The following is a 16,829-nucleotide window of genomic DNA, read 5'->3' on the forward strand; positions in this document are numbered from 1 at the left end:
TGCAAAGTTGGGTAAGGGGTAGTGTGTTAGCGAGGTAGTAAAAAGTTGGGTAGTAGGGTATTGGGGTGGTGGGTAGTGAGGCGTTGGGAAGAGGGGTAATGGGGTTGTGGATAGTGGGGGTGGTGGATACTGGAGTAGTGGGTAGTTGTGTAGTAGGAAGTGGGGTAGTGAGGTAGTTGGGTAGTGGGGTAGTGGGAATTGGGAAGTGGGTAGCTGGTAGTGGGATAGTGGGGAAATGGGGAAGGTGGGTAGTGAAGTAGTAAGGTAGTTGGGTAGTGGAAAGTGAGGTAGTGAGGTAGTTGGGTAATGGGGTGGTAGAGTAGTGAGGAAGTGGGGTAGTAAGGTAGTTGTATAGTTGGGTAGTTGGAATTGGGAAGTGGGGTAGCTGGTAGTGGGGAAGTGTGGTAGTGGAGTAGTGAGGAAGTGGAAAGTGGGGTAGTGAGGTAGTGGAGTAATGAGGTAGTGTTGTAAAATCTGATCTATGTTTGGATAGCCCCACACCGCGCTGACTAGCACATTGTGAGGAACTCTCAGCAATGTGTGTTACGTGAGTAAAGGGGTGGGGGTGGGGGGTGGGTCGCGATTTGGCTGGGTGAGAATCGTCGGGATGGTATGTGAGGGTGGGGGTTAGATGATAGGGGTTTTACGCATTGTGTTGTGTGTTGTGTGTGGGGAAAGGGGTGGGGGGATTGAAAAATGTATCATTATGTGAAGTGATTCTGAGTTATCAAAAAAGTGGAAACTCAGAATTTTTTTTCTTCTCCATTTTGTACAGCGAATACAGCACTAATTAAACGAAAGATGATTTACTGATATTTTTAAACAAGACAGTATTAATTTAAACTCGGAGAAAAATTTGTAAAAGAAATGGGATTTCCACGATGTGGGTGTCTGTTAGGTTAGGTTTATGTGTAATTATGGTCTTTGTGTTTTCAAACTGTTCAGTACATGTATGGGGTCAAATCATACGCCTGTAAAAACAAGCACTCATCTATTTATCAACAGTTATATCTTTTAATGATTGAGAAGTTCTATTTCATCTCTCAAAATAAGAAAAGAACACCCTTCTATTGCTCACTTCTAGATATACATACGTGGCTGTAGAGCCCACCCAGCTCTTATGGGTAGTGTATAGTGTATAGTGTATAGTGTATAGTGTACATAACATCTTAAGAGAAAGTAACGCCGACTGGGCATAGTGCTGGCCACACTATCCCTTTGTATGCGAAGGTCAAAGAAACAGATGAACTCTACTTCATCTGCTCTATGTACCGCAATCTTTGAAAGGGTTACTAATCATAATCTTTTTCCAAGACAGATGGGGCAGATGAAGTAGAGTTAATCTGTTTTAAAGAACTCGGCATATGCCAGGCCGTCTTTGCTTTCCCTTCATAGCTGGGTGGACTCAGGGACGCAATCCTAACCTGAACCTGGATTTAAACTCGAGATATTCGGGTTAGCAGTCTCTACCTCTAGGCCACTCTGGCCCATGAATGGGTTACTACATACTACTATTATTAGTAGCACATTAAAAATAATATACTTAGAGAGACCAATTGACGAATGCTAATCTAGACAATAATCAATGTCCATCCAACCACCCTTCTATAGCCGTACATCTCACAGTTACTCTACATCTTCATGAGAACAACTACAAGCAATTCGAGAAATCTATTTCTGTGGACATAGTTTTAATTTATTTCAAGCACCACATAACAGGTTGTCTCGGCAAAAAACAGGAAAGTTTGAATGGCTTTTAAAAAGATGTTCACATATCTTGTAGCACCCTCAGGTGTAGTGGGTCTGATAATAATAAGTGGTGAGGGTTTGATGGAGGAGTCCATTACTCTCACGAGCAAGTACTTAGGGGGGTGTTAGGTTGTAGAAGATTGCCTGGGTTTGATTGTGTTCAGCACTCTAAATAATGGGAAGTAACTTGGGAGATAGGTTTATGGTTAGGGTTAAATTGCATTGTTGTTTAAATATAAAGTAAAGTTCCCTTTTCAAACCTGACGGTCCATGGGGCAAGTGAAGTAGAGTTCATATGAAAGGATAGTGTGGTCAGCACGTTACCCAGTCGCCTTTACTTTCTCTTACGTGAGTTAGGTACCCAGCGAAGCTAGGTCACCTGATAGGTTCGACTGAATTGAACTCGGATTCGAACTCGAGAATTTCGGGTTAGCAGTCTAGAGCTCTACCACTAGGTCACACCGTCCCCTAGTTTAAACATAATCAATTCATCGTAATCGTTTCTATTTTGTGCCCAAGACACTTGGGGCCTCAGAGGCGTAGCGAAGGGGGGGGGGCAGTGGGGTACATATGTCCCCGGGCTTGACCTTAGGGGGCGCCAAAATGGGTTGTAAAAACAAATTAAAATGTCATTTTAGCTGCATTTTCACATTATAAATAGTTTGAGGGGAGGGTGCAAATCGAAAGTTTGAGGGGGAGGTGCAAATTGAAAATTTGCTCCCGAGGGGGGGCGCCAAATTGAAAGTTTGTCCCCGGGCGCCGGGAAGGGTGGCTACGCCTCTGTGGGGCCTCCGCAGCAATATAAGCATTTAATAAGGTTAACTATAACATTTGAAAATATATTTACCATATTTTCCAATAATTGTTTCGAATATATGTATGTTTCATCGATATGACACTATTTTAAAAAATATGTTTTTAAAAATTAAAAAAATAGTGGCGATACTTTTTAGAAACTCCTTTTCAAATCAAACATCATCTGTATCACTCATATTTTTTTCTCCTAGTTTGACATCCGTTTATCATTGTGTAAACTAGACTATCTAATTTTAAGATAATTTTTTTCGTATGCTGAAAAAGCGAACACCCCCCCCCCCCCCCTTCCCCATTGATTTTTGTTTTATGATGTCATCGGTAAGCTTCGTTAAACTCAACACAGTAATTGGTAATTAGGATTAGGCGGGGATCGCGGTTGTTTTAAGTAAGGTCTAATCAACCGTGATAATTGCTTCTATAACGGATCTAGATGATATGGTTTAATCTATAATAGGAGTCATTCACACATAGAATCTAGAAACTTCGTTCAATGATAACTGTATTTGTGAATGGGTAGTTGGATAGGTAATGTTTTAACGGTGTGGTTGTGTATGATAGCAGAGTTGTTTGATGGGGTCTTTGTGATGTTTTTAATTTTATACATCCCGAGGCTAAGACGATATGAATATGGATATATTATTGGCTAGAGTGTGTGTGGGTTTGAAAGGGTTCTTGTTTTATTTTATTTCTACTCGAATTGACAGCTCTGATAATCTAGATCTGGCTGTGGTTTGGTTTAATGATAACCCGAAACATTGTAGGAATTTTTGAATCAGTACTTGCTAATGTACTTTATAAAAAGTATTATTATGAAAAAGCAAGGACCAAACAGATACGGGTCAATAGTTATAATGTGTTTGTTTTCAATAAGTTCGTTTAACACTGTTAGCTGAGCTATTAGTAGATTATCCACTAAGTCGATTTAAGTTTAACATAATAACTTACTGTAAGTTAAAATATAGCTCAAAGTTTACGCTACGATAGACATGTTTCATGAATTTTGAATCTACTTTAGGCTATTCCTTTCACCAGTGTCCTACAATGGGCTTTTCCAAATATAAGTTTGTTAGATTATTTTTAGTATTGTAATAGCAGATTTAATTTTAGTAACAGTCATTATGGATTGGATTAGGGTAAGCGTCATCATTAGCAAATTGTGTTAGTCTATGGATTACTAACTGTATTCTAGAAGTCGATTTTAAAAATAAGATTCCTTTTTTGGCACTTTTTATGCACTGACAATTTATGTAATACACAGCCAGTTTGAAAACAAAACTTTAAAAATTAAATTTTGATCTACTCTACTTCACCTGTCTCACAATGTACTTTTGGGCGTGTCTAATATAAACAACAGGTGGGAAATGATTTTTTTTTAAAATATTGGTATTGAATATAATACCGGCAGTTGCAACTTCGACCTTGGCATTGACATTCAGCTCACGCAGCGACCTTCATGACCCCCCCCCCATTCTTTCAAGCGCATCCCAAACATGCACGTGCTCACCCCCTGCCCCCCACCCCGTGGGACCTCACCCCCACCCCGGGGGACCTCACCCTCCAGCCCCACCAACAAACCTCGCAGTGATCTTCCATTTCATCACGGGCAATCACTGTTGTCTTGTTGACTCAAGGGACATCACCCTAAACACCCACATCCAACCCATTACCTCCCCTGCCCCTGCTTCCTCATACACCCTACGGCATTTTCCATGACTATGACAAAATACAGCTCGCATCACGTGGGGTGATCACGTGGGGTGATCATGACCTAATTATTAGCTCCTGATGAGGAAAAAAAATGTCGGGCCCTTGCAAACATCAACAGAGCTTGAGCTTAAGCTCCGATTATTAAATGATGTTTGCTGACGGACGGGTCATTAGTCTTCCTCGTTGGCAGCCTGTCGCTTCCCCTGCCGTATGTAAACACGACTTTGCATAGTGAGCATAGTTTAGACTGGAGTTATTGTTCTTGATAGCCGGAGTTACCTCGCGTGATTAGTGGAAAATAAATGACTGTATGTGAGAGAGTGTGGTGTTTTTAGTTTATTTCTATAAAATACAGGTAAGAAAATCCAACATTTAAGTTTTTTTTAGCGATCGTTCTAATTTGATTAACGTTTTGCCTTAAGCCACTGAGCAATGGTGATGATATGTGTAGGTAGAAGTGTGTAATTTTATGTGTATGCACATGATCTAAATACTGGATAGTATAATTTTTTAACGTTTGAATCTAGACAGGGGATAGTGTTGCTTTTATGTAATTTAAAAAAAGCCACATTTGAGTGGTCATAGGCGGAAGTAGGTGGTAGCTAATACATTACAAGGGGGGGGGGGGGGTGACACTTTTGAAACAATCTTTGGACGCTGCAACTTTATCACACGATAACAAAACTTTTGCTTATTTGTAGTTTTATATCTATTTTGTATATGTCTTTCTGGTTTTGCTATCCCTTGGTGAAATAGCCACTGCCACCGATATATATATATATATAATGCTCTTCACCCTATTCCACACTCATCACCCCTACCCCGACCCCCACCAACAAACGCCAAAGTTTATCTCCACCTTTTTACCGGTATTTTATAGTCGGATCACAATGTGTAGAGAGTAGAGAGGAATATCAAGTTTCACATCTAATCAAAACAAGGAAGTATTGTTCAATTATTATCTCAAAACTGTTAGCCTAGTAGTCAGCAACATAATACCTCACGTACCACCACCCCCTCCCTCTTCCCTCTGTGTATAACGTCAGTTGTGTCCATTCAAAATCACAAAACAGGTAGACTTGTAGATGCCTTTATATTCCATTACGTGCCCCCTTCCCTCCTTAAATACGTCTATAAGTTATATATAGACAACTTATTATGCTACAGATTTATAATTATTAGCTGCTTTCTGTTTTAGTAATGTTTTTATATAAAGCATTTTCATAACATCCTGTCTACGAATCAGAAACGTATTTAAACAAGATATATAAAAATATAAATGAAATTTTAAAACAACTATCTGCACTAGCTAAAACGCCGAACGGAGCACATATTGGTTGGACAAAGGCTATGGAAGCAAATCCAAAAAGAAAAGCAGGCTGAAATCGGAGTCAATGGCCTCAATGGCGCATAACCAGTTGACACGTAACGCTTAATTGTGTTGAAGGCGTGGTCAAGTCGGCAAAAAGCTCATGGTTGATAAATTCGCACTAAATCTCGAGTTCAAACCCACTGGCAGATAAATCTCGATCCCCTTCAACACTAATAATTAAGAACGAAGAAGAAGAAGAAGAAGCCAACCTACTATGCTGTAGATATATAATTATTTCCTGCATTTTGGTTTAGTAATACTATTATATAATACTATTTTATAACATCCAGTCTTCGAATAAGAAACTTGTTTAAACAGTAAATAAAAATGTAAATGACATTTTAAAACGAACTATCTGCACTAGCTAATACGCCGAACGGAGCACATAAAAACATAATTACAGCGAAAATGGAAGAAAAAAAAATCTAAGCTGTTAACATACTCATTCAACTTCATCAAAGCTTGAATTGAGACAATGTCTCACATACCAACAGAGGCAGAACTGATTCTTTCAGCAGGTAATTACTGACCTCTCTAAACATTTAACATTTCCTGAGCTGCAGGCCATGCATGGGGTGTGATGAATGAGTGCGACCTTTGACCTTTCAGCTGTCACGGTCATTCACAAACCTGTGCCGCTGAATCGGTAGCTTGATAATCAACGCGCTTCAACGGTTGAATTTTTACCTGAGAATCTTTCATTTAACGCGGCTTGAATACTTGACGCTATTTTACACAATTACACGACACACCCACACACAAACACACACAATCACCACACGTACAATTACCACACAAACACACACACACACCACACACAATCCACACATACACACACGCACAATCACACACCACTCACACACGCACATAATCACCACATACAAAATCACCAAACACACAATCACACACCACACACCACACATACACACAAACACACAACCATCACGACACACACATTCAACACAATTATCACACCCACACACACTCGCACGTAACCATGCTCGCAACCCCCCCCCCCCCACACACACACTGAAAACACGTTTGGAAAAAAAACGAGAGGTAAATAACGAAAACATTTTCTCTCCAACATATGTTTCAATTGATTGCATACAACCACAGCAGAAGTTGCAGATTAAAGAACATTTTTTGTACCTTGTGTTAAACAACTTGCTGTTTATTTCTTTATTCAAAATCTAATTTAACAACGTCAATAATTAATATTTATCTAAGCGGTTCTACCATGGGAAAGAGCTATAACAATAAATATAAAGTATTGTTAAGGGGAGCCACGGCAAATCGGTTGTTTTGTTGTACTTTTTATTAAAAAACAAAACCTTTTGAACTTGTTGTTTAGTTGTGAGGATAGAGCATAACTAGCTGGGTATTGTCTGTATACATTATATTGCGTAATACTAATAGCCTAACTGTCATTTTTAAATTACCTTAAGGAATACTGCATAAAATATAAATAAATCGCTTCCGTATTTTGATGGAGCTGCAATTTGATTTATACATTGCTAATCTTTTAAACAATAAAACACCCGCATTGAATGCGCAGGTACTTAAATACTGCGCAGGGATCGGGAAATCCCAGGTTCTGAAATGTTTATGTAGTTTTCCTAGCGTGCGGGGTAGTAAAAAAATGATTGTTAAAAATCAACCCTGTCTTGCTTTTTCGTGTCTTTCCCAGCCAAACGGGTAATGCTGTAATGGAAATTGTGTGTTAAAACATAAAATATCCCGCGGTGGTATTGATTTTATCGAATATCGATCTTTGCATTGTGTGCGTGCAGACAAGGCAACAGAGGTGGTATTTTTTTTAGATTGATTTTCAAAATAAGAAAAATAAAAGATGGTATAAAATATGATACTATTGTTAAAGTAAGATAAATTCATTTTCAGGGAAACGGTTTCGGATTATAAAGTAAGTGAAGTACATCCTGATTCTCCACGAGTCAGGTGAAGTAGAGTCCATCTATTTGTATGAACAATAACTGCACACTAACTACAAAGCAAGCTTACTTATAATTACTCGAAAAAAAACAAAAAAACAACTGGGTACTTATTTAAGCTGAGTGGTGACTAATGCTTTGTTTGACCTTGTATCAGTGGTTCTTAACCTTGTGGGGTACCGAACCCCACCAGCTTGATCTGCGCTTTCACCGAACCCTTCTTAATAGTTTTATCGTCCACACTTACAGAATCAGATCATGAATCATAATATGAGTAGAATCCTATCTTGACGTATTGAGTACATCCATCCCACCTAGAGCATCAAATGCCATATTGACTACCAAACATCAAATGCCATATTGACTACTGAACATCAAATCCCACATTGACTACAGAAAATCAACTGCCATCTGGACTTACTTAGTACATCAATCCAACCTAATGCACCATATCCCATCCTAACTCCCTGAACACCCCCCCCCCTCCCAACCCTCACACACCCCAACACCCCCTCCCAATCCTCACACACCCCACTTCCCATCATTGACTTCCAGCCTGTGAGAAACCCCCGACCCCCCGACCCCTCTCACGAGCTTTGAAAACTCCTGGGATAAGTGTTACTCACGGTCTATCAGACGGTTAATTGACCGGGGGTGGCCAGATTTGGCAGTTACTTAACACCGTTGCTTCAATCAATACGTTACAAGGTGGCCTCAACACGATGACGTCTAACCCAATCATATTTATACTTAGGTTGTAATATAACAACCTGAATCAATTTCATGTCTAGCTTCTAATAATACACATATATCAAATAAATTAGACGACGCAGTTCTAGTCATATTCATAATTATGTTTGATAGAAAAACCAGTCAATTTTATGTTTGACTTACTTAAGGATTAATTTAAACACAATCAGCAATCTTGCTAATTGGTAACTAAAATTAATACACCAGCTCAATGGGGATAAGGTTCTAATGTTGACTCAATTCAGACAGTTCTTCTTTCTGAATGTGCTTTCACAGCCTTTGATCACTATAAGCTGACGAGTGTCTCTTGCTTGAATATCCTGTAGATGATCTCTGTACTTTTCTGTTAGCAGACGTGCACTCCACCACTCGACCATCACCCCACCACCCCACCTCACAGCAATCGTGTTATACATTATTAAAAAAATATAAAAACGTTGACGAAATTTTTTTAAACAGGTAATTTCCGCCCATACTCCTCTATATTTTATGATGATTCGAAAAAAAATGCGTTGTCATCTTTCTTGAGCATGAACAAGCCTCCAGGCTTTAACTTTATTTTCTGGATGTTTTGACCGTCAGGTGAACAGCACACATAGCCTGGCTTTAATAGCCTTAATAGCCGGAACATTGCTCAGTCACAGTGGAGGCACGAACCGACGGCAGCAAAACTTACATGCTTTTGTGTTTGTTTTTTATTTTAACGGTTTGAAAAAATCCAATTTGGCAAGTCTGAATTAGTTCCATTATTATTGTGTTTAATATCCGAAAGTAAGCAATAGAGAATAGCATTTCATTGTATCCAATTATTGCCACAAATTTAATTTATTATTTTAGTCACACAATATCATATACTTAAATATAAACTTGCAATAAAAAGACAATTTTAATTCCGTAGAGATATGTATTGTATGCATCTTGTTTTTGTTTAAACTCATGGAGCAGTGGCTTCCGAATATTAAAGCCATACGCATTAACCATTAAGTACTAATTAGTTTACTTAATGCATGTTTGTCTTTCTTTTCTATTTGCAACAAGGAAGAACAGTTCTCATAATATAGAGTTGGACCCTTCGCAGTTAAATTTCACCTTTCTTTAACTTAAATCTACTACACTAACTGCAAATTTATATCACATTGTTTTGTATTTCGGTGTAGCTCATTTATTTACCTCCATAAACAGGGTACTTGTCCCGCTAATTGAGAACCACCGCATAAGACAAGGAGTCAATAGGATAAGCCGTCTAGACTGTTCACATCACTGGTTTTCATGATGTTACCGGACATCACAGATGGGGGAAGGTCAAGCACTGGTGCTGGTGATCAGATCTTTGGCCAGAGTCCGCGTGATGATTCAGTGTCCACTCATCATGGATGGGTACCGGACGTTAATTGGGGGATTTTATCTGTGGCTAAACATTGCGATGAATCATTTCGTATAAACACTGTCAAGTAGAAAAAAACACTGTATTCCTTTATTTTTATATTGTAGTGTACAAGTATATTTTCTGTCAAGAGATTAGTACGCCTATGTAGTGGCATAGCCCTTACTGACAACACCGTATCACAGTATCCTAATTTTTCAAGATACGTGCTAGTATTGTAAGTATAGTCTAGTATCAGAATACGGTCTGCATTGTTCGCTTGTTATATTCGAAATTATAACCGACAGTGTAGTTCACTGCATGAGAAACTGCTGATTCAACAAGCAGTTTTTACTTCTGTCACTATTTTAGCTCGCTAGATACTTGAGGGGTGGGGGGTTCGTTTAGTCTTACAAATCTACCAGCAGTATATCACTGGAGCCTGCATTATACCACATTCCTAGCGTGGTAAATCCCAGCATGATAAAAATTCCCAGCTTTATGACAAATTCCCAGCTGTATAACAGATTCCCAGCTTTATAACAGATTCCAAGCTGTATAAAAGATTTCCAGCATAACAAATTCCTAGCTTTATAACAAATTCCCAGCTTTATAACAAATTCCCAGCTTTATAAATGATTCCCAGCAAATTCCCAGGTTTATAACAGATTTATAGCTTTATAAAAGATTTCCAGAATGATAAAAAAATTCCCGACTTTATAACAAATTCCCAGCATGATAACAAATTCCCAGCTTTATAACACATTCCCACCAAGAAAACAATTTCCGAGCATTATAACAACCGATCGGACCTTATACCGTGTACACGTTCCCTACACCAACACCGACGCTCGTTAAGACACCCCGACATTTACATAAACCAACACGTTGGTCAAACCACCGGCTTTAACATTGATCTGCCCAATCTACCCCCCCCCCCCCCAGAAACACATTAGCGTTTTGTCTTGCGTCTACCCGCCCCCTCCCTATCACTCCTAGGCAACATCTCTCTTCCGGCTTTCTCTTCCCTCTCCCGTTTCATAGAAACACTCCTACCACCATTAGCTATACGATTTTAATTCTTGCCCTCGTTTTATCTCATCAAAACACCTCTCTCATGACCTTCCGCCTTCCGTATATCTTCCCTAGCTTACTTCCCTTTTTCCTCTCTCCTCCATATATTCCATATCAAAAAGACACCCAATCACCCTTCTTATATACACCCTTCTTCCTACCAGTCCTCCCTTATATTGTATAACATACAGTCACCCTCTATAAAACCTTCTTCCTACCCATCCTCCCCATCTTGTATAACATAAAATCACTCCCTATACAACCTTCCTTACTATAGTCATGTCTTCACACCGCCAACCTCACCGCTAAAAGCATCCCCCCCCCCCCTTGCAAAATCATTCTCGAATCTTCTCTCTATCTCCATCAACACCCATTAACTTCCTCACTCACCTCCATTGTTAACACACCCCTCTTTACATCAATCCACTCCCCCACCCCCCTAAACTCATCTGTTCCTTCACACCTCCAGTCTAATAAAAACACCCCCCTCCCCCACCCCCCACCCATCAAGAATGCAGCACACATTGGAACAGCCTTGTTATGCCATCTCAGGATCCCATTCACTCTCTGATCTCCGTATTGATTTCTTATTGGGAGCTTCTCCGCTCTTTCACCTTATCTTCCTGGGCTTCCCTCACCCCCACACCCCCACCCCTCACTCATCTGCTCTCGCAGCTAACCGTTTGTATGTTTGTATAGGTTTGTTCCAGCAACTGCTTCTTATGTTTGTAGTTCCTGGTTTGTGGTTTCTGATCTGGTCCCTTTTCGGCTGTTGTTTGCATGTTTTTGTACGTTTGTTCCTAAGACTGCGTTTTATATTTGTAGTTCTTGGTTTTGATCTAGTTCCTTTTCTTACGTAGTTAACATGTTTTTATACGTTTGTTCCTAAGACTGCTTTTATGTGTAGTTCGTGGTTGTGATTTAGTTCCTTTTCGGACGAAGTTTGCATGTTTTTATCGGTTTGTCCCTCAACATATTTTTATGTTTGTAGTTCGTGGTTTTGATCTTTTCGGCCGTTGTTTGCATGTTTTTGTAGGTTTGTTAACATCTTTGTATGTTTGTAGTTCCAGGTTTTTATCTAGTTCTTCATCGTTAGATTTTTGCATATTTGTATGTATTTGTTACTTCACCAGCTGTTACATTTGTAGTCCCTGGTTATTGTTCATCTATTCATTTGTATTAGCCAACTACTGTTTGATAGGTTGTTATTCCCACTACTAGTTTACGTTTGTAGATCCTAGTATATTGATGTCTAATCCTGTTCTACTCGCCTAATACTGTTTGTATGGGTCTGTATGTGTATATAGGTTTATTTCCACGACAATTATTACGTTTGTACTTCTTAGGTTTTAGTGGTCTAATCCAGTTATATCCATCATCTGTATATGTTTGTTCCTATAACAACTTTTTTATGGTTCCTGTTTGTGTTGATCTGATCCTCATTTTAACGGTTTGTATGTTTGTAAACATTTGTTCTTGCAACTAATTTGATATTTGCGATGTTTGTGGGATATGGTCCAATTCCTTGTTTGTATTCGTGTACATGATGACTAGATGTTTGTTACACCAACTGCTTATATGTTTGTAGCTATAATTTTGTAATGTCTAACATGCACAGGCTTCTAATTTCTGGTTTGCAATTTATTTCATTAATAAATTTTTCCTTGTTAAGAAAAAAAACATCTATATATATAATTGTACGTTCTTTTTTGTTTAAAGTCAAGATATATTAGTGTAAAACAGCAACAGATTAGTAAGTAGAAACGTAGAAGTAGCAATATTTTTTGTGTGCGGGGGGGGGGGGGGAGTTGGTGTGGGTGAGGGGTGGAGAGAACTATGGCGCATACATTTAATAGCTTTGTATAAGTGCTAGCATGTGTGCATTAGATAAACATAGATTTGTGTGAGGGAACATCCATAAATGACGTCACGCTTTTTTGACGATTTTTACCTCCCCCCCCTCCCCTCCGTCACACGTCGTCACAAAAAGCAAGACCCCCCCTCTAAAATGACGTCACACCTCAACCTACAACCCCCCCCCCTCAAAATTGCAGTTGAATTTTTTTTAAAACATCGATATTTTTCCAAAATCTTGTCTAAATTATTACAATTTATTAAAACAGTTATCTAAAACGCGAAATAACGTCTAAAATTCCTTTTCTAACATTGCTTTTTTATAATGCAAAAATGTGAAGTCGCAACATCTGAACCCCCCCCCCTCCCCCTCATCACACATCGTCACAAAATTACGGACCCCCCTCCCCCCTACGAGTGTGACGTCGTTTATGGATGACCCCTGAGCTGTTTCGACAATCAACACGTTTTTCAGAAACCTTCAGCAACACTGAGATGTATGTTTGTGATAAGTATTCTAGTATGCACACTGTGATACAACCACGAAGATACGATGTGTTGTTTTTTTTTTCAATCATTTACTAGTACGCATTTCATTACAATGATCTATGCACGTATTAAGATTTGATTCCGAATTTCAAAACCAATTAATACTAATAGTTTCGCTGTCTGTCTATCTGACAAGAACGCTCTGTCTGACAAGAACGCTCTAGAGAAAACACAAGCAATTTAAAAACATGCATAGTATTTCGAAAAACGAAGTATGACGTCGACACATTTAGCACAGAGTAGAAAATAATCTCAAACCGGAGAGTAAACATTGAATAAAAAAGGAAATTTTGTCTTTTCTAAGTGGTTTGCGTGAAGAGTTTCTTTCATACAATTCTTCGGGTAGGGGCGAAGCCCCACCCCCGCGTAAGAACGTCTGAGCCCCCCCCCCCTCCCTAACTCAAAAGAAATTTCTTCATCGATACTCTATAATAAAATTACCGCCTAATTAATGTGTCTAATCTAAAAAGTGGTTTTCTTGCAATTTCTTTAATGCAATTCTTCGGATAGTGGCTAAGCGCGACACCAGTGTTTCTTTCAGACTTTTTCCTCCCCGGAGAGGGGAGGGGGTACTTGAAATTTTCGGGGGCGGGGGTAGAATTTTCTGGGAGCGGGCGGACACTGGAAAAAGTATATAATTATATTTCGTTGAATGGGACGGTAGACATGTTTTGGGGGGGGGGGGGTGGGGGTGGGGGGGGGGGGTGGTGTGGGGGGGGTGGGGGGGTGTTTGGGGGTGGGGGGTGGGGGTTGTGTGTGGGGGGGTGGTGGGGGTGGGGGGTGGTGTGTGGGGGGGGTGGGTTGGTTTTAGTTTAGAGAAAAGAGACAGCACTATCAGCCTAGCGCCCGTTGTACCCTTCCTCAACGGGCCATTTTTCTCGTCTATAATAATAGTTTCGCTGTCTGTCTGACAAGAACGCTCTGTCTGACAAGAACGCTCTGTCTATAATAATAGTTTCGCTCTCTGTCTGACAAGAACGCTCTGTCTGACAAGAACGCTCTGTCTGACAAGAACGCTCTAGAGAAAACACAAGCAATTTAAAAACATGCACAGTAATTCGAAAAACGAAATATGACGTCGACACATTTAGCGTAGAGTAGAACATAATCTCAAACCAGAGAGTGCACACAGTAATGTAATGACGCCATTGATTCTCGCGTAAACATTGAAAAAAAGGAAATGTTGTCTAATCTAAATGGTTTGCGTGAAGAGTTTCTTGCATACAATTCTTCGGGTAGGGGCGAAGCCCCACCCCCCGCGTAAGAAAGTCTGAGCCCCCCCCTCCCCAACTCAAAAGAAATTTCTTCATCGATACTCTATAATAAAATTACCGCCTAATTAATGTGTCTAATCTAAAAAGTGGTTTTCTTGCAATGGGACGGTAGACATGTTTTTTTGGGGGGGGGGGGGGGGGGGGGGGGGTGGAGGGGTGGGGGTGGGGGGGTGTGGGGGGTGGTGGTGGGGGGCGGGGGGGGTGGGTTGGTTTCAGTGTTTCTTTCAGACTTTTTCCTCCCCGAAGAGGGGTGGGGGTACTTGAAATTTTCGGGGGCGGGGGTAGAATTTTCTGGTAGGGGGCGGACACTGGAAAAAGTATATAATTATATTTCGTTGAATGGGACGGTAGACATGTTTTTTTGGGGGGGGGGGGGGGTGGGGGGTGGTGGGGGTGGGTTGGTTTCAGTGTTTCTTTCAGACTTTTTCCTCCCCGGAGAGGGGTGGGGGTACTTGAAATTTTCGGGGGCGGGGGTAGAATTTTCTGGGAGGGGGCGGAAACTGGAAAAAGTATATAATTATATTTCGTTGAATGGGACGGTAGACATGTTTTTTTGGGGGGGGGGGGGTGGGGGGTGGGGGGGCGGTGTGTGGAGGGGGTGGTGTGTGGGGGTGAGGGGTGAGGGGTGGGGGTGGGGGTGGTGTGTGGTGGGGGGTGGGGGTGGTGTGTGGGGGTGAGGGGTTGGGGTGGGGGTGGTGTGTGGTGGGGGGGTGGGGGTGGGGGTGGTGTGTGGGGGTGGGGGGGGTGGGGTGGGGGTGGTGTGTGGGGGTGAGGGGTTGGGGTGGGGGTGGTGTGTGGTGGGGGGTGGGGGTGGGGGTGGTGTGTGGGGGTGGGGGGTGGGGTGGGGGTGGTGTGTGGGGGGGTGGGTTGGTTTTAGTTTAGAGAAAAGAGACAGCACTATCAGCCTAGCGCCCGTTGTACCCTTCCTCAACGGGCCATTTTTCTCGTTGTTTTTATAATCTTAAGTCTATTCATATGCAGACACCTGTGACGTCATATATCGTAAAACTTCGCGTGGAGACAATACACCATTGTTGCCTGCACTGACTTTTTGTCTGCGGTTTTGTCAGAACAGACTTTTTGTCTGCGGTTTTGTCTGCACAACAAATCTTCTGTATGTGCATGCTTGTGCCGTGGTAATCCTGTATTTACCTTCTTGTGTAACATCTTTCTGTTCAAATAATAATCAGCCCGGGTCTCAGCTTATGTTTGCATGTACACTGCCATTTACGTAATGATGAAATATCAATGCCAAGTCTTCTGTGAGATATGCGATTTTGTTGTTCATATGTTTAATTCGTGTGGATAACTATGAAGCTAGTTGGACAAAGGTTGTTCAATGAAGTAGTTAAGGGTCATCCATTTATGACGTCCACACGGGGTGGGAGGGGGGTCCGAAAAAAATTGACTTTTGCGGACGCGTATGGACTTTTATAAGGGAAAAAAAGTGGATTTTTATGGACAAGGGGTGGGGGAGGTTCCAAAATCCAAAGAAAATTGTGGACGTCATAAATGGATGACCCCTTACTGAATAGAGGTTTGCAGACGTAAAGCGCTGGGAGGGTTGGTAGTTTAGAGGGGTGGTAAGCTAAAGGGTTGGTAGTTTGAACGTTGGGTAGTGATAGTAGTTTAGAGGTGTAGAATGTTTGTAGGTTATACGTTTTTTTTAAAGGTGTTTGGTTTAGAGGGGTTGTAGGCTAAAGGCTATAACATTGGTAGTTTAAACAGTTGAAAGTTGGGGGGGGGGGGGTGGGGGGAAGTGAACTTTAATGAACTTGTGTATCATATTACTTTTTTAATTATCATATGCTATGATACGTACAATAGGTAAATTTGGCCTACATAATGAGTTTTACTGCACATATTAGCGAGCTAGTCCACAGCAAGATTTCACATACTATATAAACTAACAACCTTTTTGACATTATTAATGGTAACCACATGATAAACCCCTCCCTACCCCTCCCCATTCACACACGTCGAAAATCAAATCTAACAATAGAGTAGGTACACACACAACACGCACAGAGCAAAGAACAAGCAATAAGAGTGAACAAACACATCAAACACAACTCATACATTTTAAAAATAGAATGAGGACAAAGATCTAACAATAACGTGATTACACACACAACAAACACCGCGCAAACGTTAAAAATAGAATGAGTATACTTTAAAAAAACACAAAGATCTAACAATAGTGTGAGTACACACACAACAAACACACTCACATGTACCTGACATCATTAGAGCTTTCACCAGCTACTTACCTCAAGCCCTGCTCCCGCCTGATGAGATTACTTGGCAATGTCTTCATCCTGGTCGTACTCAGCCAGCTCAGGCTCTGTTTTCAACCACAAGATGCTTTC

At 40.7% G+C, this 16,829-nt stretch overlaps 1 protein-coding gene across 2 annotated transcripts in view; it reads left to right on the forward strand.

The window, feature by feature from the left end:
- LOC131941125 (tumor necrosis factor ligand superfamily member 10) overlaps positions 1-16,829 on the forward strand; it is a 155,180-nt gene that overhangs the window by 23,025 nt on the left and 115,326 nt on the right. The window contains exon 1 of one of the 2 annotated variants that reach the window (XM_059300136.1): positions 4,521-4,627. The exons of the other annotated variant lie outside the window; for it this stretch is intronic. The gene's annotated coding sequence lies outside the window, so the exon portion shown is untranslated. Of the gene's footprint in view, positions 1-4,520; positions 4,628-16,829 lie in introns of those variants that run through there. 2 annotated transcript variants of the gene reach the window in all.

This window comes from Physella acuta, unplaced genomic scaffold, assembly GCF_028476545.2.
Source record: "Physella acuta isolate Inbredline_101_S28 unplaced genomic scaffold, ASM2847654v3 ptg000348l, whole genome shotgun sequence".
Classification (NCBI taxonomy): domain Eukaryota; kingdom Metazoa; phylum Mollusca; class Gastropoda; family Physidae; genus Physella; species Physella acuta.